Genomic DNA, 27,192 nt, shown 5'->3' with positions numbered 1-27,192 from the left:
CTCTCCTGGTCCATTGAATTGCTCTACCATTGAGGCACAGTGGAGCTCTCCAGGCCCATTGAATAGCTCTACCATTGAGGCACAGTGGAGCTCTCCAGGTCAGTTCAATCGCTCTACCATTGAGGCACAGTGGAGCTCTCCAGGTCAGTTCAATAGCTCTACCATTGAGGCACAGTGGAGCTCTCCTGGTCCATTGAATTGCTCTACCATTGAGGCACAGTGGAGCTCTCCAGGCCCATTGAATAGCTTTACCATTGAGGCACAGTGGAGCTCTCCAGGTCCATTGAATATCTCTACCATTGAGGCACAGTGGAGCTCTCCTGGTCCATTGAATTGCTCTACCATTGAGGCACAGTGGAGCTCTCCAGGCCCATTGAATAGCTCTACCATTGAGGCACAGTGGAGCTCTCTAGGTCAGTTCAATAGCTCTACCATTGAGGCACAGTGGAGCTCTCCAGGTCCATTGAATAGCTCTATCATTGAGGCACAGTGGAGCTCTCCAGGTCCATTGAATAGCTCTACCATTGAGGCACAGTGGAGCTCTCCAGGTCAGTTCAATAGCTCTACCATTGAGGCACAGTGGAGCTCTCCAGGTCAGTTCAATAGCTCTACCATTGAGGCACAGTGGAGCTCTCCAGGTCAGTTCAATAGCTCTACCATTGAGGCACAGTGGAGCTCTCCAGGCCCATTGAATAGCTCTACCATTGAGGCACAGTGGAGCTCTCCAGGCCCATTGAATAGCTCTAACATTGAGGCACAGTGGAGCTCTCCAGGCGGGCAGGGAGAGAGGAGAGGTAGGCACTAGGACCTACGGGCAGCCTAACGGGAGGGTGGGAGTATCTATGGGACTCCTCTGTAACTTTCAGAACAATTTTTCCAAAAGAGAGTGGGAGGCTTTAAAAAGAGGACGTCGGATTGGGAGTTTGGGATAATTCTGACGGAGAGGACAGTGAGAAGTTGAATATATCACTCTTTGGTTCACTGAAGGAGGAGAGAGGGAGCGAGGGAGAGAGGGAGCGAGGGAGAGAGGGACCGAGGGAGAGCAGAGGTAAGAGCACACGCAAAGTTTTCCTGTGCTGTTCACGGTGTATCTGTGTGTCTCTGTGTGCTCGCGCGTGTGTGTGCGTGCGTGTGTGTGTGCGTGCGTGTGGGGGTGTGTGTGTGTGTGTGTGTGTGTGTGTGTGTGTGTGTGTAATATCATGTCTGTTTTGCCCATACCTGTCATTAAGTGAAATGTGATCCTTCGCGTTTCATTTGTAGCAAACAGAAGCTAAATAGGAGGTCCCACAGCACTGCCAACCAGAGGTAACGAATCACTGTCTAAAGTACAGGAGAGTCAAATACTTGTGTTTCTATCTTTAGAACAGAGGTTCAACAGAACATGACTTGGAACTATGACAGACGGGGTTTTCAGGTGAATGGTTGTCCAGATGTAAGTGTATATAGTTGGAACTATGACAGACAGGGTTTTCAGGTGAATGGTTGTCCAGATGTAAGTGTATATAGTTGGAACTATGACAGACAGGGTTTTCAGGTGAATGGTTGTCCAGATGTAAGTGTATATAGTTGGAACTATGACAGACAGGGTTTTCAGGTGAATGGTTGTCCAGATGTAAGTGTATATAGTTGGAACTATGACAGACAGGGTTTTCAGGTGAATGGTTGTCCAGATGTAAGTGTATATAGTTGGAACTATGACAGACGGGGTTTTCAGGTGAATGGTTGTCCAGATGTAAATGTATATAGTTGGAACTATGACAGACAGGGTTTTCAGGTGAATGGTTGTCCAGATGTAAGTGTATATAGTTGGAACTATGACAGACAGGGTTTTCAGGTGAATGGTTGTCCAGATGTAAGTGTATATAGTTGGAACTATGACAGACAGGGTTTTCAGGTGAATGGTTGTCCAGATGTAAGTGTATATAGTTGGAACTATGACAGACAGGGTTTTCAGGTGAATGGTTGTAGTGATCCTGTTCTCTATGCTGTGACCCTTTGTTAGTTAAACAGTCAGTCTGTTACCTGTTAGAAAGAGATGAGAGAGGGGGAAGGTAGGAGAGGAGATGGGTGAATGGAGGGGGTAGGGAGGGAGGTAGGGAGGGAGGGAGAAGAGAGAGGTGGGGAAGGGAGGGAGGTGGGAGAGTGGGAAGGGAGGAGAGGGGATGGAGGGATGGACAGAGGTATGGTGGTGGGAGGGAGAAGAGAGAGGGGGATAGAATAGGGAAAGGAGAGAGGGTTGGGGGGGGGGAGGGAGGGAGGGAGGTGGGAGAGTGGGAAGAGAGGAGAGGGGATGGAGGGATGGACAGAGGTATGGTGGTGGGAGGGAGAAGAGAGAGGGGGATAGAATAGGGAAAGGAGAGAGGGTTGGGGGAGGGAGGGAGGTGGGAGAGTGGGAAGAGAGGAGAGGGGATGGAGGGAGGGACAGAGGTAGGGGGAGGAGGGAGAGAGAGGGGGGATAGAATAGGGAAAGGAGAGAGAGTAGGGGGAGGGAGGGAGAAGAGAGAGGGGGGATAGAACAGGGAAAGGAGAGAGGGTAGGGGAGGGGGGGAGGGGAGGGGAGGGGAGGGGAGTTCCAACTTCAATGGGAGCAGGCTCAGTGCTGAGACAACCCAAGCAACCTCAGGTTACGCAAACTCTCTCTTTCTCTCACTCCTTTGTCTCTCCTCTCTTAAACTCAAATTCAAGCTGCATGCTACTATTATGACTAGGAGAATAAATGCTACCACTAGCAGCATTTATACCTGTAATATATAGATATATATCTACTAGCTACTAAAACTTTAACTAACAAACGGTCATCATCACCATATGGTCATCATCACCATTATGTCAGTACTACAACTGTCATCATCATTACTACTACTTCTACCACCGCTATCATTAAATACTACCCATACCACCATCAGCCCTACTACCCATACCACTACCCATACCACCATCAGCCCTACTACCCATACCACTACCCATACCACCATCAGCCCTACTACCCATACCACTACCCATACCACCATCAGCCCTACTACCCATACCACTACCCATACCACCATCAGCCCTACTACCCATACCACTACCCATACCACCATCAGCCCTACTACCCATACCACTACCCATACCACCATCAGCCCTACTACCCATACCACTACCCATACCACCATCAGCCCTACTACCCATACCACTACCCATACCACCATCAGCCCTACTACCCATACCACTACCCATACCACCATCAGCCCCTACTACCCATACCACCATCACTACCCATACCACTACCCATACCACCATCAGCCCTACTACCCATACCACTACCCATACCACCATCAGCCCTACTACCCATACCACTACCCATACCACCATCAGCCCTACTACCCATACCACCAAAAACAAAAATAATTATAACTATAATTATTATAAGAAGAAGAAGAAGAAGAATAGTAATTATAATAATAATTATAATAATTTTAAAAAAAATGAATTATTATAATAATTATAATTAAAATAATAATAATAATAGTATTAAAAATATTAAAAATAAAAATAATAATTATTATAATTACACTTACTTTTGTCATTTGGACACTCTTATCCAAAGCAATTTAGAGGAACAATTATGATTAAGTGCCTTGCTCAAGGGCATATTGATAGATTTTTCACCTCGTCGGCTCAGGAATTCATCCAATAATAACAAGTAAGTTACTGATTACTGTGCAGTAACCATGTATTTTTTATGTCTGCCGGTTCGTATTTGTGTTCTCTGTTTAGGGCCAGATAGCCATTTAGTCGGCTTTGAGATTTTGTTTAGTTTTTCCAATGTTGTAAATATGAGTCATTTGATTGGTTCATGATTTTGTTTATTTGAATTCAAATCAAATCAAATCAAATTTATTTATATAGCCCTTCGTACATCAGCTGATATCTCAAAGTGCTGAACAGAAACCCAGCCTAAAACCCCAAACAGCAAGCAATGCAGGTGTAGAAGCACGGTGGCTAGGAAAAACTCCCTAGAAAGGCCAAAACCTAGGAAGAAACCTAGAGAGGAACCAGGCTATGTGGGGTGGCCAGTCCTCTTCTGGCTGTGCCGGGTGGAGATTATAACAGAACATGGCCAAGATGTTCAAATGTTCAAAAATGACCAGCATGGTCGAATAATAATAAGGCAGAACAGTTGAAACTGGAGCAGCAGCACAGTCAGGTATACTGGGGACAGCAAGGAGTCATCATGTCAGGTAGGACAGGAGAAGTACTCCAGATATATCAAACTGACCCCAGCCCCCCGACACAAACTACTGCAGCATAAATACTGGAGGCTGAGACAGGAGGGGTCAGGAGACACTGTGGCCCCATCCGAGGACAGCCCCGGACAGGGCCAAACAGGAAGGATATAACCCCACCCACTTTGCCTAAGCACAGCCCCCACACCACTAGAGGGATATCTTCAACCACCAACTTACCATCCTGAGACAAGGCTGAGTATAGCCCACAAAGATCTCCGCCACGGCACAACCCAAGGGGGGGGCGCCAACCCAGACAGGATGACCACAACAGTGAATCAACCCACTCAGGTGATGCACCCCCTCCAGAGACGGCATGAGAGAGCCCCAGTAAGCCAGTGACTCAGCCCCTGTAATAGGGTTAGAGGCAGAGAATCCCAGTGGAAAGAGGGGAACCGGCCAGGCAGAGACAGCAAGGGCGGTTCGTTGCTCCAGAGCCTTTCCGTTCACCTTCCCACTCCTGGGCCAGACTACACTCAATCATATGACCCACTGAAGAGATGAGTCTTCAGTAAAGACTTAAAGGTTGAGACCGAGTTTGTGCCTCTGACATGGGTAGGCAGACCGTTCCATAAAAATGGAGCTCTATAGGAGAAAGCCCTGCCTCCAGCTGTTTGCTTAGAAATTCTAGGGACAATTAGGAGGCCTGCGTCTTGTGACCGTAGCGTACGTGTAGGTATGTACGGCAGGACCAAATCAGAGAGATAGGTAGGAGCAAGCCCATGTAATGCTTTGTAGGTTAGCAGTAAAACCTTGAAATCAGCCCTTGCTTTGACAGGAAGCCAGTGTAGAGAGGCTAGCACTGGAGATATATGATAACAATTTTTGGTTCTAGTCAGGATTCTAGCAGCCGTATTCAGCACTAACTGAAGTTTATTTAGTGCTTTATCCGGGTAGCCGGAAAATAGAGCATTGCAGTAGTCTAACCTAGAAGTGACAAAAGCATGGATTAATTTTTCTGCATCATTTTTGGACAGAAAGTTTCTGATTTTTGCAATGTTACGTAGATGGAAAAAAGCTGTCCTCGAAATGGTCTTGATATGTTCTTCAAAAGAGAGATCAGGGTCCAGAGTAACGCCGAGGTCCTTCACAGTTTTATTTGAGACGACTGTACAACCATTAAGATTAATTGTCAGATTCAACAGAAGACCTCTTTGTTTCTTGGGACCTAGAACAAGCATCTCTGTTTTGTCCGAGGTTAATAGTAGAAAGTTTGCAGCCATCCACTTCCTTATGTCTGAAACACATGCTTCTAGCGAGGGCAATTTTGGGGCTTCACCATGTTTCATTGAAATGTACAGCTGTATGTCATCTGCATAGCAGTGAAAGTTTACATTATGTTTTCGAATAACATCCCCAAGAGGTAAAATATATAGTGAAAACAATAGTGGTCCTAAAACGGAACCTTGAGGAACACCGAAATTTACAGTTGATTTGTCAGAGGACAAACCATTCACAGAGACAAACTGATATCTTTCCGACAGATAAGATCTAAACCAGGCCAGAACATGTCTGTGTAGACCAAATTGGGTTTCCAATCTCTCCAAAAGAATGTGGTGATCGATGGTATCAAAAGCAGCACTAAGGTCTAGGAGCACGAGAACAGATGCAGAGCCTCGGTCCGATGCCATTAAAATGTAATTTACCACCTTCACAAGTGCCTTCTCAGTGCTATGATGGGGTCTAAAACCAGACTGAAGCATTTCGTATACATTGTTTGTCTTCAGGAAGGCAGTGAGTTGCTGCGCAACAGCCTTCTCTAAAATATTTGAGAGGAATGGAAGATTCGATATAGGCCGATAGTTTTTTATATTTTCTGGGTCAAGGTTTGGCTTTTTCAAGAGAGGCTTTATTACTGCCACTTTTAGTGAGTTTGGTACACATCCAGTGGATAGAGAGCCGTTTATTATGTTCAACTATTCAATTATGTCAAGAGATATAGTTCTAAAACACTTGAGCGTCTCTCTTGATCCTAGGTCCTGGCAGAGTTGTGCAGACTCAGGACAACTGAGGTTTGGAGGAATACGCAGGTGTAAAGAGGAGTCTGTAATTTGCTTTCTAATAATCATAATCTTTTAATAAAAGAAGTTCATGAATTTATCACTGCTAAAGTGAAAGTCATCCTCTCTTGGGGAATGCTGCTTTTTAGTTAGCTTTGCGACAGTATCAAAAAGGAATTTCGGATTGTTCTTACTTTCCTCAATTAAGTTAGAAAAATAGGATGATCGAGCAGCAGTAAGGGCTCTTCGGTACTGCACGGTACCGTCTTTCCACGCTAGTCGGAAGACTTCCAGTTTGGTGTGGCGCCATTTCCGTTCCAATTTTCTGGAAGCTTGCTTCAGAGCTTGGGTATTTTCTGTGTACCAGGGAGCTAGTTTCTTATGAGATTTTTTTTTAGTTTTTAGGGGTGCAACTGCATCTAGGGTATTGCGCAAGGTTAAATTGAGATCCTCAGTTAGATGGTTAACTGATTTTTGTCCTCTGGCGTCCTTGGGTAGGCAGAGGGAGTCTGGAAGGGCATCAAAAAATCTTTGTGTTGTCTGTGAATTTATAGCACGACTTTTGATGTTCCTTGGTTGGGGTCTGAGCAGATTATTTGTTGCAACTGCAAACGTAATAAAATGGTGGTCCGATAGTCCAGGATTATGAGGAAAAACATTAAGATCCACAACATTTATTCCATGGGACAAAACTAGGTCCATCGTATGACTGTGACAGTGAGTGGGTCCAGAGACATGTTGGACAAAACCCACTGAGTCGATGATGGCTCCGAAAGCCTTTTGGAGTGGGTCTGTGGACTTTTCCATGTGAATATTAAAGTCACCAAAGATTAGAATATTATCTGCTATGACTACAAGGTCCGATAGGAATTCAGGGAACTCAGTGAGAAACGCTGTATATGGCCCAGGAGGCCTGTAAACAGTAGCTATAAAAAGTGATTGAGTAGGCTGCATAGATTTCATGACTAGAAGCTCAAAAGACGAAAACGTCATTTTTTTTTGGTAAATTGAAATTTGCTTTAGTAAATGTTAGCAACACCTCCGCCTTTGCGGGATGCACGGGGGATATGGTCACTAGTGTAGCCAGGACGTGAGGCCTCATTTAACACAGTAAATTCATCAGGCTTAAGCCATGTTTCAGTCAGGCCAATCACATCAAGATTATGATCAGTGATTAGTTCATTGACTATAATTGCCTTTGAAGTGAGGGATCTAAACATTAAGTAGCCCTATTTTGAGATGTGAGATATCATGATCTCTTTCAGTAATGACAGGAATGGAGGTGGTCTTTATCCTAGTGAGATTGCTAAGGCGAACACCGCCATGTTTAGTTTTGCCCAACCTAGGTCGAGGCACAGACACGGTCTCAATGGTGATAGCTGAGCTGACTACACTGACTGCGCTAGTGGCAGACTCCACTATGCTGGCAGGCTGGCTAACAGCCTGCTGCCTGGCCTGCACCCTATCTCATTGTGGAGCTAGAGGAGTTAGAGCCCTGTCTATGTTGGTAGATAAGATGAGAGCACCCCTCCAGCTAGGATGGAGTCCGTCACTCCTCAGCAGGTCAGGCTTGGTCCTGTTTGTGGGTGAGTCCCAGAAAAAGGGCCAATTATCTACAAATTCTATCTTTTGGGAGGGGCAGAAAATATGAACGGTAATTAAAAAGTGAAAACCGTAAAGTTGTCAGGTAGCAAAATAGGTTGGCAACAAAACGGGCTCTTCGATACTGCACAGTACTGTCAGTCCAAGCTAGTCGGAAGTCTTCCAGTAGGTTGTAACGCCATTTCCGTTACAATTTTCTGTAGGTTTACTTCAGGGCATTTTTTTACTTGGGTATTTTCTGTATACCACGGAGCTTATTTCTTGTGACAAATATTTTTAGTTTTTGGGGGTGCGACTGCATCTAGGGTATTACACAAGATTAAATTGAGTTCCTCAGTTAGGTGGTCAACTGATGTTTGTACTCTGACGTCCTTGGGTAGGCGGGGGAGTCTGGAAGGGCATCTAGGAATCTTTAGGTTGTCCAAGAATATATATAGAACGGCTTTTGATAATCCTTGGTTGAGGTCTGAGTAGATACATTTTTGCGATTGCAAACATAATAAAATGGTGGTCCGATAGTCCAGGATTATGAGGAAAAACATTAAGATCCACAACAATATTTATTCCACGGGACAAAACTATATCCAGGGTGTGACTGTGGCAATGAGTAGGTCAAAATACATGTTTGGAAGAAAAAAAACACTGAGTCGCCTTTTGGGTCTGTGGATTTTTTTCATGTGAATATTGAAGTCACCAAAAATTATAATATTATCTGCCATGACTACAAGGTCCGATAGGAATTCAGGGAACTGAGTGAGGAACGCTGTATATGGCCCAGGAGGCCTGTAAACAGTAGCTATAAAAAAGGATTGAGTAGGCTGCATAGATTTCATGACTTGAAGCTCAAAATACAAAAACGCAGTCGTCATTTTTGGGGGGTAAATAAAAATGTGCTATTGTAAATGTTAGCAACACCTCCGCCTTTGCTGGAGGCACAGGATATGGTCACTAGTGTAACCAGCAGGAGAGGCCTCAATTAAAACAGTAAATGCATCAGGCTTAAGCCATGTTTCAGTCAGGCCAATCGCATCAAGGTTATGATTAGTGATTAGTTCATTGACTATGACTGCATTGGAAGTAGCCCTATTTTGAGATGTGAGACATCACAATCTCTTTCAATAATGACAGGAATTGAGGAGGTCTTTATTCCAGTGAGATTGCTAAGGCGAACACCTCCATGTTTAGTTTTGCCCAACCTAGATTGAGGCACAGACACAGTCTCAATGGGGATAGCTGAGCTGACTACACTGACTGTGCTAGTGGCAGACTCCACTAAGCTGGCAGGCTGGCTAACAGCCTGCTGCCTGGCCTGCACCCTATCTCATTGTGGAGCTAGAGGAGTTAGAGTCCTGTCTATGTTCATAGATAAGACGAGAGCACCCCTCCAGCTAGGATGGAGTCCGTCACTCCTCAGCAGGCCAGGCTTGGTCCTTTTTATGGGTGAGTCCCAAAAAAAGGTACAATTATCTACACATTCTATCTTTTGGGAGGGTAGGAAACAGTTTTCAACCAGCGATTGAGTTGTGAGACTCTGCTGTAGAGCTCATCACTCCCCCTAACCGAGCTAACGGTGGGAGGCTTCGGTGGCTCAGACCCTGTAAAGGGTGGAGGAGAGACCAGAGAATACTCAGCCTCTGACTACGACTCGGCGTCACAGACCCTGTAAAGGGTGGAGGAGAGACCAGAGAAGACTCGGCCTCTGACTACGACTCGGCGTCTCAGACCCTGTAAAGGGTGGAGGAGAGACCAGAGAAGACTCAGCCTCTGACTACGACTCGGCGTCTCAGACCCTGTAAAGGGTGGAGGAGAGACCAGAGAAGACTCAGCCTCTGACTACGACTCGGCGTCTCAGACCCTGTAAAGGGTGGAGGAGAGACCAGAGAAGACTCAGCCTCTGACTACGACTCGGCGTCTCAGACCCTGTAAAGGGTGGAGGAGAGACCAGAGAAGACTCGGCCTCTGACGAAGACTCGGCCTCTGACTACGACTCGGCGTCTCAGACCCTGTAAAGGGTGGAGGAGAGACCAGAGAAGACTCGGCCTCTGACTACGACTCGGCGTCTCAGACCCTGTAAAGGGTGGAGGAGAGACCAGAGAAGACTCGGCCTCTGACTACGACTCGGCGTCTCAGACCCTGTAAAGGGTGGAGGAGAGACCAGAGAAGACTCGGTGCATAATGGAGAGACCCGGTGCATAATGGAATCTTTCAGTCATCTGAATGAGAGACACCGGTTAAGCAGCCTGTATTTCTTTCCAGAAGCCTTGAGAAAATTGTCCCGGCTGCAGGGGGATGGTATTGTGTGTATAGGGTTAATATTATTACTACTACTACTACTTTTCAGCTGGTGGAGGTCCTGTAGAACCATATTTACCTTTAGAGAATTTTTCATCTATATTTTTCATAGCTGTCTATTTACCACCACAAATCGATGCTGGTACTAAGACAGCACTATAAACCCATAAGCAAACAAGAAAATGCTCATCCGGAGGCGGCGCTCCTAGTGGCCGGGACTTTAATGCAAATAAACTTAAATCAGTTTTACCTCATTTGTACCAGCATGTTAAATGTGCAACCAGAAGGGAAAAAACTCTTGACCACCATTACTCCACACAGAGAGACGCGAAGGAAGGTCTCCCTCACCCTCCATTTGGCAAGTCTGTCCATAACTCTATCCTCTTGATTGTTACTACTAAAGGAGAAAGTACCAGTGACTCGCTCAATACGGAAGTGGTCAGATGAAGCAGAACCTTATCTACAGGACTTTTTTCCTGTCACAAACTCGAATATGTTCAGGGATTCATCCGATGGCATTGAGCAGTACACTACATCAGTCACTGGCTTCATCAATAAGTGCATCGACAATGTCATCCCCACAGTGACATTACATACATACCCCAACCAGGAGCAATGGATTACAGGCAACATCCGCACTGAGCTAAATGGTGAAGCTGCCGTTTTCAATGAGCGCGACTCTAACCCAGACGCTTATGAGAAATCCTGCTATGCCCTCTGACAAACCATCAAACAGGCAAAGCGTCAATAAAAGACTAAGATCTAATCCTACTACACCGGCTCCAACACTAGTCAGATGTGGCAGAGCATGAAAACTGTTATTGACTTCAAAGGGAAGCCCAGCCGCGAGCTCCCCAGTGACACAAGCCTACCAGATGAGCTAAATTACTTCTATGCGCGCTTTGAGGCAAGCAACACTGAAGCATACATGAGAGCACCAGCTGTTCCGGACGACTGTGTGATCATGCTTTCCGTAGCCGATGTGAGTAAGACCTTTTAAACAGGTCAACATTCACAAGGCCACAGGGCCAGACGGACTACTAGGACACGTACCCAGAGCATGCGCTGACCAGCTGGCAAGTTTCTTCACTGAGATTTTCAACCTATCCCTGCCTCAGTCTGTAATACTAACTTGTTACAAGCAGACCACCATAATCCCTGTGCCTAAGAACTCCAAGCTAACCTGCCTAAATGACTATTGCCCCATAGCACTCACATCTACAGTGGGGCAAAAAAGTATTTAGGCAGCCACCAATTGTGCAAGTTCTCCCACTTAAAAATATGAGAGGCCTGCAATTTTCATAATAGGTACACTTCAACTATGACAGACAAAATGAGAAATTCACATTGTAGGATTTTTTATGAATTTATTTGCAAATTATGGTGGAAAATAAGTATTTGGTCAACTACAAACAAGCAAGATTTCTGGCTCTCACAGACCTGTAACTTCTTCTTTAAGAGGCTCCTCTGTCCTCCACTCGTTACCTGTATTAATGGCACCTGTTTGAACTTGTTATCAGTATAAAAGACACCTAAAGCCCTCTACAACGTCTGCATTAAGGTGAGTAACATTCGAAGCTAGCTCCCAGTACCAAAAAGGTCAGGTGGAGGGATCTACATGGAGCCACTAACAGCTTGTTGGGTCAACCCAGGAGTCAGACAAGGGTGTCCTTTCTGTCATGAGTGAAACTGTGCATCATTGTTTTACCCTTATTTTACCAGGTAAGTTGACTGAGACGTTCTCATTTACAGCAACGACCTGGGGAATAGTTACAGGGGAGAGGGGATGAAGGGGCAGCAGGGTAGCCTAGTGGTTAGAGTGTAGAGGTGGCAGGTAGCCTAGTGGTTAGAGTGTAGAGATGACAGGTAGCCTAGTGGTTAGAGTGTAGAGATGACAGGTAGCCTAGTGGTTAGAGTGTTGAGGTTGTCAGGTAGTCTAGTGGTTAGAGTGTAGAGATGGCAGGTAGCCTAGTGGTTAGAGTGTAGAGGTGGCAGGTAGTCTAGTGGTTAGAGTGTTGAGGTTGGCAGGTAGTCTAGTGGTTAGAGTGTAGAGGTGGCAGGTAGCCTAGTGGTTAGAGTGTAGAGGTGGCAGGTAGTCTAGTGGTTAGAGTGTAGAGGTGGCAGGTAGTCTAGTGGTTAGAGTGTAGAGGTGGCACGTAGTCTAGTGGTTAGAGTGTAGAGGTGGCAGGTAGCCTAGTGGTTAGAGTGTAGAGGAGGCAGGTAGTCTAGTGGTTAGAGTGTAGAGGTGGCAGGTAGCCTAGTGGTTAGAGTGTAGAGGTGGCAGGTAGCCTAGTGGTTAGAGTGTTGTAGTCTTGGCAGGTAGAGGTCTAGTCTAGTGGTTAGAGTGTAGAGGTGGCAGTTAGCCTAGTGGTTAGTGTAGAGGCAGGAGGTAGCCTAGTGTTTAGAGTGTAGAGGTGGCAGGTAGCCTAGTGGTTAGAGCGTTGGACTAGTAACCAAAAGACTGCAAGATCGAATCCCCAAGCTGACAAGGTAAAAATCTGTCATTCTGCCCCTGAACAAGGCAGTTAACCCACTGATCCTAGGCTGTAATTGTCAATAAGAATTTGTTCTTAACTGACTTGCCTAGTAAAATAAAGTTAAGAAATATATCATATAAAAAAATGAATGAGTCAATTGGAAGCTGGGGATGATTAGGTGACAACGATGGTATGAGGGTCAGGACACCAGGGTTAACAGCCCTATTAATACGATAAGTGCCATGGGATCTTTACTGACCACAGAGAGTCAGGACATCGGTTTAACATCCTAGCCGAAAGACCCTGCACAGGTGTCACGAACTGTCTCGAAGTCCGTAACAAAAAGGGAGACAATGTGGAGATTAGGAACAAAAATGTATTTATTAACTGAAGTACGTAAATACAATAAACAATGGTGTCAGTAGTGTGAGTGGTTGTGTGCATAGATGTGATAATGAGGGGTGTTGAAAGGTGCCAAAGCAATCAAACAAAACTGCCACAACCAAAATCCAACAGTGTGTCTGCATGTAGAGAGTCTCCTCAATGAATGGGAAAGAGGTGTATTTATCCCGGGATACACCCGAGCCCAGGTGTGTCCCATTTCGCTGACGACCCTCCCGGCTCCGCCCACCGACATCCTATTAAGGAAAATGAGCAAAAAGAAAGAATTCAGCAGACAGAGTGGGAGGGATGTCACACAGGGCATTGTTCCCAATCACTACCCTGGGGCATTGGGATATTTTAGACTAGAGGAAAGAGTGCCTCCTACTGGCCCTCCAACACCACTTCCAGAAGCATCTGGTGTCCCATCCATTGACCAACCCTGCTTTGCTTCAGAAGCAAGCCAGCAGTGCGATGCAGGGTGGAATGCTGCTTGTTAATGCCATTAATGTCTCTGTTGAAATGTATATGTGAGAGGTTGGGGGTGGAGCTTAATGCTGGGATGTTAATAATGGGGTACAGGTATTCGAATGAGGAAAAAGACAAATGTGTGTAGTTGACGTTTTTGCTTGGTCAGGCAAAGTATTTGGCTAAGAAGGAGGAACAGGGTCAAAGATGGAGGGGATAACTGTTATTTAATGGGATGGTCTCTGTGCCACCTTGGGGTGGAATTTGAGTTCTGTGGGAGAAAAAAGTGTGGAGATGTTTTAAGAAGACGGGGAGGCGTTCTGTACAGCAGGGGAAGATGGTAGAAGTGGGTTTTGGTTATTTTAACGTGTGATGTTGTTTTGTATCGTGGTTCTATCACCCTCACCAGTAATAAACCTAAGGGAACAATGGTGAGTTCTATAACCCTCACCAGTAATAAACCTAAGGGAACAATGGTGAGTTCTATCACCCTCACCAGTAATAAACCTAAGGGAACAATGGTGAGTTCTAGAACCCTCACCAGTAATAAACCTAAGGGAACAATGGTGAGTTCTAGAACCCTCACCAGTAATAAACCTAAGGGAACAATGGTGAGTTCTAGAACCCTCACCAGTAATAAACCTAAGGGAACAATGGTGAGTTCTAGAACCCTCACCAGTAATAAACCTAAGGGAACAATGGTGAGTTCTAGAACCCTCACCAGTAATAAACCTAAGGGAACAAGCTGAGTATGCAGCACAGGATATTTGTTTTTTAAAGGAGGGTGGGGGGGGGTTAATAAAATGAGGAGGTATCATTAAAGAAAGACAAAAAGTCCAAAGTAATTCTCTCTCTCTCTCTCTCATTACACAACCATCAGAGATCCAACCTTCACGATGTGTGTCTGAATTCATGACCATGTTAGTAGGGTGTGCGTGCTAAACACGGCCCCACCTCCAACCAGGGAATTCCTCACACGCTTCTGACAGGACAGGAATGTTACCGCCATGAACATGTATACACACACACACACACACACACACACACACACACACACACACACACACACACACACACACACACACACACACACACACACACACACACACACACACACACACACACACACACACACACACACACACACACACACACACACACACACACACACACACACACACACACACACACACACACACACACACACACACACACACACACACACACACACACACACACACACACACTCACACAAACAGAGAAAAGAGCGGGAAGCCACTCTCCGCTGTCATCAACATGTTTTCCCAGAGCATTTATTATAGCCATGTTACACAGTGCCATCCATTTTATCACCAAAGCCCCACCAATGTGACCTGTATGCTCTCGTTGGCTGGTCCTCGCTACATATTCGTCGCCAGACCCACTGGCTCCAGGTCATCTATAAGTCTTTGCTAGGTAAAGCTCCGACTTATCTCAGTTCACTGGTCACGATAACACCCACCTGTAGCACGCACTCCAGCAGGTATATTTCACTGGTCATCCCCAAAGCCAACCTCCTTTTGCCGCCTCTCCTTCCAGTTCTCTGCTGACTGGAACAAACTGCAAAAACCACTGAAGTTGGAGACTTTAATCTCCCTCACTAACTTCAAGCATCAGCTGTCAGAGCAGCTAACCGATCACTGCAGCTGTACATAGTCCATCGGTAAATAGCCCACCCAATCTACCATCCCCATTCTGTTTTTATTTGATTTACTTTTCTGCTCCACTTGCACATCATCATCTGCTCATCTATCACTCCAGTGCTAAATTGTAATTACTTCGCCACTATGGCCTATTTATTGCCTTACCTCCTTACTTCATTTGCACACACTGCACATTGATTTTTCTCTTGTGTTATTGACTGTACGTTTGTTTATGTGTAACTCTGTGTTGTTGCTTGTGTCGAACTGCTTTGCTTTATCTTGGCCAGGTCACAGTTGTAAATGAGAACTTGTTCTCAAACTGGCCTACCTGGTTAAATAAATGTGATCTGGTCTACCTAGTTCAATAAAGGTGATCTGGTCTACCTGGTTAAATAAAGGTGATCTGGTCTACCTGGTTAAATAAAGGTGATCTGGTCTACCTGGTTAAATAAAGCTGGTATAAAGCTGGTCTGGCCTACCTGGTTAAATAAAGGTGATCTGGTCTACCTGGTTAAATAAAGGTGATCTGGTCTACCTGGTTAAATAAAGGTGATCTGGTCTACCTGGTTAAATAAAGCTGGTATAAAGCTGGTCTGGCCTACCTGGTTAAATAAAGGTGATCTGGTCTACCTGGTTAAATAAAGGTGATCTGGTCTACCTGGTTAAATAAAGCTGGTCTGGCCTACCTGGTTAAATAAAGGTGATCTGGCCTACCTGGTTAAATAAAGGTGATCTGGTCTACCTGGTTAAATAAAGGTGATCTGGTCTACCTGGTTAAATAAAGGTGATCTGGCCTACCTGGTTAAATAAAGGTGATCTGGCCTACCTGGTTAAATAAAGGTGATCTGGCCTACCTGGTTAAATAAAGGGGATCTGGCCTACCTGGTTAAATAAAGGTGATCTGGTCTACCTGGTTAAATAAAGGTGATCTGGTCTACCTGGTTAAATAAAGGTGATCTGGCCTACCTGGTTAAATAAAGGTGATCTGGCCTACCTGGTTAAATAAAGGTGATCTACCTGGTTAAATAAAGGTGGCCTACCTGGTTAAATAAAGGTGATCTGGTCTACCTGGTTAAATAAAGGTGATCTGGTCTACCTGGTTAAATAAAGGTGATCTGGCCTACCTGGTTAAATAAAGGTGAAATAAATAAATAAGTTTGATTTTATTGATATTCTCAGCCTTAGGAACAGTTGGAATTTTCAGTCAAATAAAATCTACAGTATTTTTAAAACCTCTAATAAAATTGGATTTGTAGCATAAACTGGGAGTTTGATATTTCTGACTGATATTATGATTGTCTGTTTGTTTCATATCTGCAAAGTAGTTAAAACGCTATCAGTTCCACTTTAATAAGTTTATCACAACTCTAGTTGACTTGATGGGTTAACAGACAACACTACATTACAAGGTTATTACAACTCTAGTTGACTTGATGGGTCAACAGACAACACTACATTACAAGGTTATTACAACTGTAGTTGACTTGATGGGTCAACAGACAACACTACATTACAAGGTTATTACAACTGTAGTTGACTTGATGGGTCAACAGACAACACTACATTACAAGGTTATTACAACTCTAGTTGACTTGATGGGTCAACAGACAACACTACATTACAAGGTTATTACAACTCTAGTTGACTTGATGGGTCAACAGACAACACTACATTACAAGGTTATTACAACTGTAGTTGACTTGATGGGTCAACAGACAACACTACATTACAAGGTTATTACAACTCTAGTTGACTTGATGGGTCAACAGACAACACTACATTACAAGGTTATTACAACTCTAGTTGACTTGATGGGTCAACAGACAACACTACATTACAAGGTTATTACAACTCTAGTTGACTTGTCATCTCCTCCTTATTTGCATATTTATGGGTGTGGTTTTGGGTTAAATTGACACGGGTTATTAACATCAACACTGGAGTTATTTTACACCAATGTAGAGTAACAACATGAAACATGGACTACACACTACTGCCACAGCTACTGGTCTACTGCAGTGAAAACACTCATTATTCACTACAGCTACTTAAAATCCGACTTCGACTCTTACACAGCTATTCCTTTGTTCGAGCCGGACCCCATTCCTTTGTTCCAAAAAAGCTTTGTGAGACGTTTCGGCATCCTGGTGAGATTGAGACAAAGAGAATATCGACAGGCACTCCCCTCTGTTCTATTGGCAAATGTCCAGTCACTGGAGAATAAGATGGATGATTTTAGTTTGAGAGTCTTTCTTCACAGAAACTGGAAAAGCTGCAATATTATATGCCTTGCAGAGATGTGGTTGAATGACTCTATGCACATAGGAATCAGGGGTACAACTGGACATAGGAGGCCTCTGGCAAGTCCAAAGGAGTCCGAAGGAGGAGGGGTGTGTCGCTTCATAAACAACAACTGGTGCTTCCAGTGTGAAGGAAATCTCCAGCTTTTGTCTACCTGATATAGAATACCTCATGGTAAAGCTGCAGACCCTTTTATCTACCAAGAGTTCTTATCCGTAATCATCATGGCTGTCTTCATCCCTCCATAAACAAACAAGAAACCTCTCACCCAGAGGCAGAGACTTGAAACCATTCTACCTCACTTTCACTAACACGTCTCTTGCTCCACTAGGGGTGCTAAATATCCACACCACTTTTATTCTACTCACAGAAATGCATACAAGGACCTCCCTCGTCCTCCCTTTGGCGCATCATGATCATGACTCTATTCTCCTGCTTCCTGTTTACAAACAAAAGCTCAAACAGGAAGTATCAGTGACACGCTCAATATGGAAGTGGTTCAATGAAGAGGCTACAGGACTGTTTTGCTAGTAGAGACTTGGATATATTCCGGGATTCATTCAATGGCATTGAGGAGTTTACCGCATCAGTCACGAATTCATCAACAAGTGCATAGATGACGTCATCCCCACAGGGACTATAAGAACCTATCCAAAACAAAAACCATGGAATACTGGCAATATCCTGGCCTGAATGCTAGAGCTACCTCTTTCAAGAAATGGGCACGGACTTGAACGCAACAACAGAGCCTGGTACGACATCCGAGAAAAGCCTCAAAAGATGAGGAAATGTTGGACGTGCAGGGAGGCTGATTCAAATAGGAATCCTGACTTAAACAAGTGGTGATTAAAAAGCTCAGCCATGTGCTCCTTGTCAGTAACAACCACATGCCCAGCCAAGACAACGCAGGAGTGGATTTGGTAGAATGGGGGAAACTCCCCAAATACAGGTGTGCCACGCTTGTAGCGTCATACCCAAGAAGCTAATCATTTCTAAAAGCTAGTTTTCACTTTGTCATGATGGGGTATGTGTAGATTGAGGAAAATATTTATTTAATCCATTTTAGAATAAAGCCCTAATGTAACAAAATGTGGAAATGTCAAGGGGCCATCTAATGCACATTCAGATGTCATAAATCAGCACTGCAGAGCTCTCCCTGTCCTCTGCCGTGCCTTGATAGTATTACTGTTGATGATATCTGAAAATGTGCATGTACACCCTGGCCCATCTACTGTTGCTCCAATTCTGACTTGTGCTCTGATATCTGCTTCACTGATTTCTGCTCTCGTAAAAGCCTGAATTTTCTGCATGGTAACACTAGAAGCTCATTACCTAAAATGGACCAATTGAAAGTGTGCGTTCACAGCTCCAATCCAGATGTGTTGGTCATTACTGAGACGTGGTTAAGGAAGAGTGTTTTGAATACTGATGTTAACCTTCCTGGTTATAACCGTTTTTTGGCAAGACAGATCTTCCAAAGGTGGAGGAGTGGCAATCTTTACCTTCAGTGCTCGGTTGTCTCCACCAAGTCTGTCCCCAAACATTCTGATTTGCTGGTTTTAAGCAGTAAACTTTCAAATAGCTCTTTGCTCTTTGGGTGTTATTGTCCTCCATCGTCCTATTATCGTACCCTAAGCTCTCTCCTGGCCCCTTACACTAAGTCTGAATTTGTCCTGCTAGGTGACCTAAACTGGGACATGCTTAAACCACCTGACCAAGACCTAAAGCAATAATGGGACTCCCTAAATCTTTCTCAGATGATTACCAATCCCACACGGTATGACTCCAAACACCCAGAAAAGGCTACTCTCCTCGATGTCATCCTCACAAATAATCCTGATAGATATCAGTCTGGTGTTTTCTGTAATGACCTTAGTGATCACAGTTTCACAGCCTGTTTTCGTAAAGCTGCTCAGTGAAACGACCTGTCCTGATTTGTCATAGACGCTAAAAACTTCAATGAGCAAGCCTTCCTTAATGAGCAAGCCTTCCTTCATGAGCAAGCCTTCCTTCATGAGCAAGCCTTCCTTCATGAGCAAGCCTTCCTTCATGAACTGGCCTCTGTAAACTGGTATAGAATCAGCTTGATTCCCTCTGTCAAAGACGCTTGGACCTTCTTTTTGTATATTTTCAATGGTATTGTTAACAAACACTCCCCCATAAAGAAAATTATAATTAAAAACAGGTTCAACCTGTTTCTCCACCTAAAGAATTCCAAAGGCATTCCAAAGGCTCGGCACACGCCTCCTCAGGCTGACTGGCTCTCGTTCAGGCAAATGAGAAATAAGTGCACTCAGGGAATCCCGAGTCCTCTACTATAAAGGCCTGTTTTGTGAAGTGCTGCAGAGATGGTTGTCCTTCTGGAAAGTTCTCCCATCTCTACATAGGAACTCGAGAGCTCTGGCAGCGTGACCATTGGGTTCTTGGTCACCTCCCTGACCAAGACCCTTCTCCCCTGATTGCTCAGTTTGGCCAGCTCTAGGAAGCGTCTTGGTGGTTCCAAACTTCTTCCATTTAAGAATGATGGAGGTCACTGTGTACTTGGGGACCTTCAATGCTGCAGAAATGTTTTGGTACCCTTCCCCAGATCTATGCCTTGACACAATCCTGTCTCAGAGCTCTATGGGGCAGCAGGTATCCTAGTGGTTAGAGTGTTGGACTAGTAACCGAAAGTTTGCAAGATCAAATCAAATCAAATGTATTTATATAGCCCTTCGTACATCAGCTGATATCTCAAAGTGCTGTACAGAAACCCAGCCTAAAACCCCAAACAGCAAGCAATGCAGGTGTAGAAGCACGGTGGCTAGGAAAAACTCCCTAGAAAGGCCAAAACCTAGGAAGAAACCTAGAGAGGAACCAGGCTATGTGGGGTGGCCAGTCCTCTTCTGGCTGTGCCGGGTGGAGATTATAACAGAACATGGCCAAGATGTTCAAATGTTCATAAATGACCAGCATGGTCGAATAATAATAAGGCAGAACAGTTGAAACTGGAGCAGCAGCACGGTCAGGTGGACTGGGGACAGCAAGGAGTCATCATGTCAGGTTGTCCTGGGGCATGGTCCTAGGGCTCAGGTCCTCCGAGAGAGAGAAAGAAAGAGAGAAGGAGAGAATTAGAGAACGCACACTTAGATTCACACAGGACACCGAATAGGACAGGAGAAGTACTCCAGATACAACAAACTGACCCTAGCCCCCCGACACATAAACTACTGCAGCATAAATACTGGAGGCTGAGACAGGAGGGGTCAGGAGACACTGTGATCGAATCCCCGATCTGACAAAGTAAAAATCTGTCGTTCTTCCCCTGAACAAGGCAGTTAACCCACTGTTCCTAGGCCATCATTGAAAATAAGAATTATTCTTAACTGACTAAAGGTTTAAAAAAATATGGTCAATTCCTTTGACCTCATGTCTCAGTTTTTGCTCTGAATTGCACTGTCAACTGTGGGACCTTATATAGACAGGTGTGTGCCTTTCCAAATCATGTCCAATCAATTGAATTTACTACAGGTGGACTCCAAGTTCTATAAACATCTCAAGGACGATCAATGGAAACAAGATGCACCTGAACTCAATTTAGAGTCTCATAGCAAAAGGTCTGAATACTTATGTAAATAAGGTATTTGCCAAAATTTCGAAAAAACTTTTTTTACTTTGTCATTATGTGGTATTGTGTGTAGATTGCTGAGGATTTTTAGAATACGCCTGTAACGTAACGACATGTGTAAAAAGTCAAGGGGTTTCAGGAGGCACTGTATGTGTAGCTGCATTCTTGTGTATTTTATTCCTCCTGTTCTTATTTTTCTTAATATGCTAATTTTTTAACTCTGCATCTTTGGGAAGGGCTCATAAGCATTTCACAGTTAAGTCTACACCCATGGTATTCGGCCAATCTGTCAAATACAAATAGATACTGATTTGATTTTAACTCTCACTTTGTGTCACCTCCCATCTCGGTTTACAGGTTGTGTGGCTTGCCTCAACATGACGCTCCTACCTCAGACACACACAGAGGAAACCAGATAATGATAGACTACCAACCACAATGCACTGGGGGGGACACACATAGACGCACAGACAAACCGCTTACAACTATAAAACATGAACAAATCAAATGTGGCATTTTCAAATGAGACACAAGTGGTTTTCGAACATGTACATTTCACCACTTCCAGCTACATCTGGTCTCTCATCCAGGGACGAACCAGGGACCTTAGATTCCACCCTGCTAAGGTTCACAGGTAAACCAGCTGCAGGGTGCTATATTACTGGAACAAATGTGCCAAAACATGGGTTTATGTTTCGCTTTCAATATCCTTATTTTTTATTTGCAATACTAAAAATGTTGTTCTCGACTTCAGAAATGTTGCATCGAAAGCCAGTCTAAGACACAGTAGATCTGTCATTCTCATTGAAAGCCAGTCGAAGACACAGTAGATCTGTCATTCTCATTGAAAGCCAGTCTAAGACACAGTAGATCTGTCATTCTCATTGAAAGCCAGTCTAAGACACAGTAGATCTGTCATTCTCATTGAAAGCCAGTCTAAGACACAGTAGATCTGTCATTCTCATTGAAAGCCAGTCTAAGACACAGTAGATCTGTCATTCTCATCGAAAGCCAGTCTAAGACACAGTAGATCTGTCATTCTCATTGAAAGCCAGTCTAAGACACAGTAGATCTGTCATTCTCATTCAAAGCCAGTCTAAGAAGTGATTGATCTGGTCTATGTGTGCTATTTCTATGCCTCCTGTTCTTGAATTTAATTTTTGCGTTACTTTCGGTTTTGTACACCAGCTTCAAACAGCTGATAATAGTACGTTATTGGTTATGGAAAATATTTTTCCATAAGATTAGATTCTCTACACTAGATTCTCTACACTCTGCACTAGATTCTCTACACTGTACACTAGATTCTCTACACTGTACACTAGATTCTCTACACTCTACACTAGATTCTCTACACTCTGCACTAGATTCTCTACACTAGATTCTCTACACTCTGCACTAGATTCTCTACACTCTACACTAGATTCTCTACACTCTACACTAGATTCTCTACACTAGATTCTCTACACTCTACACTAGATTCTCTACACTCTACACTAGATTCTCTACACTCTACACTAGATTCTCTACACTAGATTCTCTACACTAGATTCTCTACACTCTACACTAGATTCTCTACACTAGATTCTCTACACTAGATTCTCTACACTCTACACTAGATTCTCTACACTCTACACTAGATTCTCTACACTAGATTCTCTACACTAGATTCTCTACACTCTACACTAGATTCTCTACACTCTACACTAGATTCTCTACACTGTACACTAGATTCTCTACACTCTACACTAGATTCTCTACACTCTACACTAGATTCTCTACACTAGATTCTCTACACTAGATTCTCTACACTCTACACTAGATTCTCTACACTCTACACTAGATTCTCTACACTGTACACTAGATTCTCTACACTCTACACTAGATTCTCTACACTCTACACTAGATTCTCTACACTCTACACTAGATTCTCTACACTCTGCACTAGATTCTCTACACTCTACACTAGATTCTCTACACTCTACACTAGATTCTCTACACTAGATTCTCTACACTCTACACTAGATTCTCTACACTAGATTCTCTACACTCTACACTAGATTCTCTACACTAGATTCTCTACACTAGATTCTCTACACTCTACACAAAACAACTATACAGACAATGACTTCATCAAACAGCACTGTTTCACGTCGCGACAGTGACATGGCAGGAGATGTTTTGAAACAATTACTGCTTTTCATACAAGCCAGTGAATTCTATGCGTTACAGATGGATGAGTCAACAGACGTGGCGGGCCTGGCACAGCTCCTGGTATATGTCCGTTATGTTTATGGGGGGGTCAATTAAGGAAGAAATCCTCTTCTGCAAATCATTGGAAACCAGGACAACAGGAGAGGATATTTTTTAAAGTACTGGACAGCTTTGTGACATCAAATGGACTTTGGTGGTCAAGATGTGTTGGTATCTGTACTGATGGCACAAAAGCCATGATCAGGGAGACATAGTGGAGTGGTAACGCGCGTGCAAGCGTACACTGCAGCATCCACCTAGAGGCTCTTGGGTACACTGCAGCATCCACAGAGAGGCTCTTGGGTAGACTGCAGCATCCACCTAGAGGCTCTTGGGTAGACTACAGCATCCACCGAGAGGCTCTTGGGTACACTGCAGCATCCACCGAGAGGCTCTTGGGTAGACTGCAGCATCCACCTAGAGGCTCTTGGGTACACTACAGCATCCACCGAGAGGCTCTTGGGGACACTGCAGCATCCACCCAGAGGCTCTTGGGTAGACTGCAGCATCCACCTAGAGGCTCTTGGGTAGACTACAGCATCCACCGAGAGGCTCTTGGGGACACTGCAGCATCCACCCAGAGGCTCTTGGGTAGACTGCAGCATCCACCGAGAGGCTCTTGGGTACACTGCAGCATCCACCGAGAGGCTCTTGCTGCCAAGTGAATGCCTGACAGCTTGAAAGATGTTTTGGATACTACAGTGAAAATGGTTAACTTTGTTAAAGCAAGGCCCCATTTTCTACACTATGCAATGATATGGGCAGCGACCACGTAAGACTTTGACAACATACAGAAGTGAACTGGTTATCAAGGAGAAAGATATTGAAAGTTTTCTTTACTGACCATAATTTTCACTTGTCTGACGGCTTGCATGATGACTAGTTTCTCACACGACTGGCCTATCTGGGTGATGTTTTTCACTTGTCTGACGGCTTGCATGATGACTAGTTTCTCACACGACTGGCCCATCTGGGTGATGTTTTTCACTTGCCTGAATGGATTACAGGGACTCTCCGCAACTATATTCACTGTGTGGGACAAAAATTGAGGCTATGATTAAAAAGTTGGAGCTCTTCTCTGTCTGCATTAACAAAGGACAACACACAGGTTGGAGCTCTTCTCTGTCTGCATTAACAAGGACAACACACAGGTTGGAGCTCTTCTCTGTCTGCATTAACAAGGACAACACACAGGTTGGAGCTCTTCTCTGTCTGCATTAACAAGGACAACACACAGGTTGGAGCTCTTCTCTGTCTGCATTAACAAAGGGCCAACACACAGGTTGGAGCTCTTCTCTGTCTGCATTAACAAGGACAACACACAGGTTGGAGCTCTTCTCTGTCTGCATTAACAAGGACAACACACAGGTTGGAGCTCTTCTCTGTCTGCATTAACAAGGACAACACACAGGTTGGAGCTCTTCTCTGTCTGCATTAACAAGGACAACACACAGGTTGGAGCTCTTCTCTGTCTGCATTAACAAAGGACAACACACAGGTTGGAGCTCTTCTCTGTCTGCATTAGCAAAGGACAACACACAGGTTGGAGCTCTTCTCTGTCTGCATTAACAAGGACAACACACAGGTTGGAGCCCCTCTCTGTCTGCATTAACAAGGACAACACACAGGTTGGAGCCCCTCTCTGTCTGCATTAACAAGGACAACACACAGGTTGGAGCTCTTCTCTGTCTGCATTAACAAAGGACAACACACAGGTTGGAGCTCTTCTCTGTCTGCATTAACAAAGGACAACACACAGGTTGGAGCTCTTCTCTGTCTGCATTAGCAAAGGACAACACACAGGTTGGAGCTCTTCTCTGTCTGCATTAACAAAGGACAACACACAGGTTGGAGCTCTTCTCTGTCTGCATTAACAAAGGGACAACACACAGGTTGGAGCTCTTCTCTGTCTGCATTAACAAAGGGACAACACACAAGGTCTTTCCATCACTGTATGATTTTTTGTGCGCAAATCAACTCAAGCTTACGGACAATGTGAAATGTATTAGGTGCTTCGCTATGAGTGAGCTGGGTGTGCCATTACACAGGTACTTTCCCTAAATGGATGACACAAACAACTGGATTCGTTATCCCTTTCATGCCCTGCCTCCAGTCCACTTGAATAAGAGAGCCTCATCGAAATTGCAACAAGCAGTTCTGTGAAAATGTAATTGAATCAGAAGCCACTGCCAGATGTCTGGATTGGGCTGCACTCAGAGTATCCTGCCTTGGCAAATCGCGCTGTTAAGACACCGATGCCCTTTGCAACCACGTACCTATGTGAGAGTGGATTCTCGGCCCTCACCAGCATGAAAACGAAATACAGGCCCAGACTGTGTGTGGGAAAAAGATTGAAGTCAGAGACTCTTTCCAATACCAGCCAACATTGCAGAGTAATGTGCATCTTTTCAAGCACAACCTTTAACACGTGGTGAGTTATTTAGAATTTTCAAATAACAAATAAGGATTTATATGTAAGATGGTTTAAATAAAAAGCTAAATTATTGATGATCATTATTTGTGCCCGTGGTCCTTTAAGAGCTCTTTGTCACTTCCCACGAGCCGGGTTGTGACAAACTCAACTCATTCTCATGTTTAATAAATGTATTGTATAGTGTGTGTGTGTGTGTGTGTGTGTGTGTGTGTGTGTGTGTGTGTGTGTGTGTGTGTGTGTGTGTGTGTGTGTGTGTGTGTGGCAGGCTTACAATGACGGCAACAACAAAAAAAAGCATTTGAGAGTGCCCTGACCCTGGTGCTAGTGGGGGTACAGCTGACCCTGGTGCGAGAGGGGGTACAGCTGACCCTGGTGCGAGAGGGGGTACAGCTGACCCTGGTGCTAGAGGGGGTACAGCTGACCCTGGTGCTAGAGGGGGTACAGCTGACCCTGGTGCTAGAGGGGGTACAGCTGACCCTGGTGCTAGAGGGGGTACAGCTGACCCTGGTGCTAGAGGGGGTACAGCTGACCCTGGTGCTAGAGGGGGTACAGCTGACCCTGGTGCGAGAGGGGGTACAGCTGACCCTGGTGCTAGAGGGGGTACAGATGACCCTGGTGCTAGAGGGGGTACAGCTGACCCTGGTGCTAGAGGGGGTACAGATGACCCTGGTGCTAGAGGGGGTACAGCTGACCCTGGTGCTAGAGGGGTACAGCTGACCCTGGTGCTAGAGGGGGTACAGCTGACCCTGGTGCTAGAGGGGTACAGCTGACCCTGGTGACCCAGAGGGGGTACAGCTGACCCTGGTGCTAGAGGGGGTACAGATGACCCTGGTGCTAGAGGGGGTACAGCTGACCCTGGTGCGAGAGGGGGTACAGCTGGAGGTTGAATGTTTGAAGGGGTACGGGACTTTAACAAGTTTGGGATCCACTGCCCTACACTATACACTATACTTGCTTGTTTTGTCACAAACTGAAATTAGGATTTAATTAGAAAACGTGAATATTAATAACCAGGAAATGTAGTTATTTCAGTATTGTGCATCTGTAAACAGACAGATTTTTTTGCTATTTTCTATTATACTAATTTGATTTCCGCGGATGTCAGATCCTGAGATTAACCATGTTTTTATTTGTTTACAAACATTGGAGTAAATGTTTATTTATTTTGTATGTGAAACTGCAAATGTGATATTCTGAAATAGGTCAAAAAATTATCCAGTTTCCTATGTGAAAAACGTTCAAATGTGAAATGTGGAGTTGTTGACATGTGTTGTTGACACGTGGAGTTGTTGACACGTGTTGTTGACACGTGGAGTTGACACGTGGAGTTGTTGACACGTGTTGTTGACACGTGGAGTTGACACGTGGAATTGTTGACGCATGTTGTTGACACGTGGAGTTGACACGTGGAGTTGTTGACACGTGTT

General features: G+C 44.6%; 1 protein-coding gene across 2 annotated transcripts in view; it reads left to right on the top strand.

The window, feature by feature from the left end:
* Positions 1 to 901: 901 nt before the first annotated feature.
* The window catches only part of LOC135562780 (nerve growth factor-like), a 100,917-nt gene continuing 74,626 nt past the window's right edge, over positions 902 to 27,192 (top strand). Inside the window, exon 1 of one of the 2 annotated variants that reach the window (XM_065005120.1) lies at positions 902 to 1,048. The gene's annotated coding sequence lies outside the window, so the exon portion shown is untranslated. The remainder of the gene's footprint in view (positions 1,049 to 27,192) is intronic. The other variant, XR_010460101.1, reaches the window with a different exon arrangement.

Source organism: Oncorhynchus nerka, linkage group LG20 (genome assembly GCF_034236695.1).
Source record: "Oncorhynchus nerka isolate Pitt River linkage group LG20, Oner_Uvic_2.0, whole genome shotgun sequence".
Taxonomy (NCBI): Eukaryota; Metazoa; Chordata; class Actinopteri; order Salmoniformes; family Salmonidae; genus Oncorhynchus; species Oncorhynchus nerka.
The sequence above is the reverse complement of the archived record's forward strand: the minus strand, read 5'-3'. Positions and strand labels throughout refer to the sequence as shown.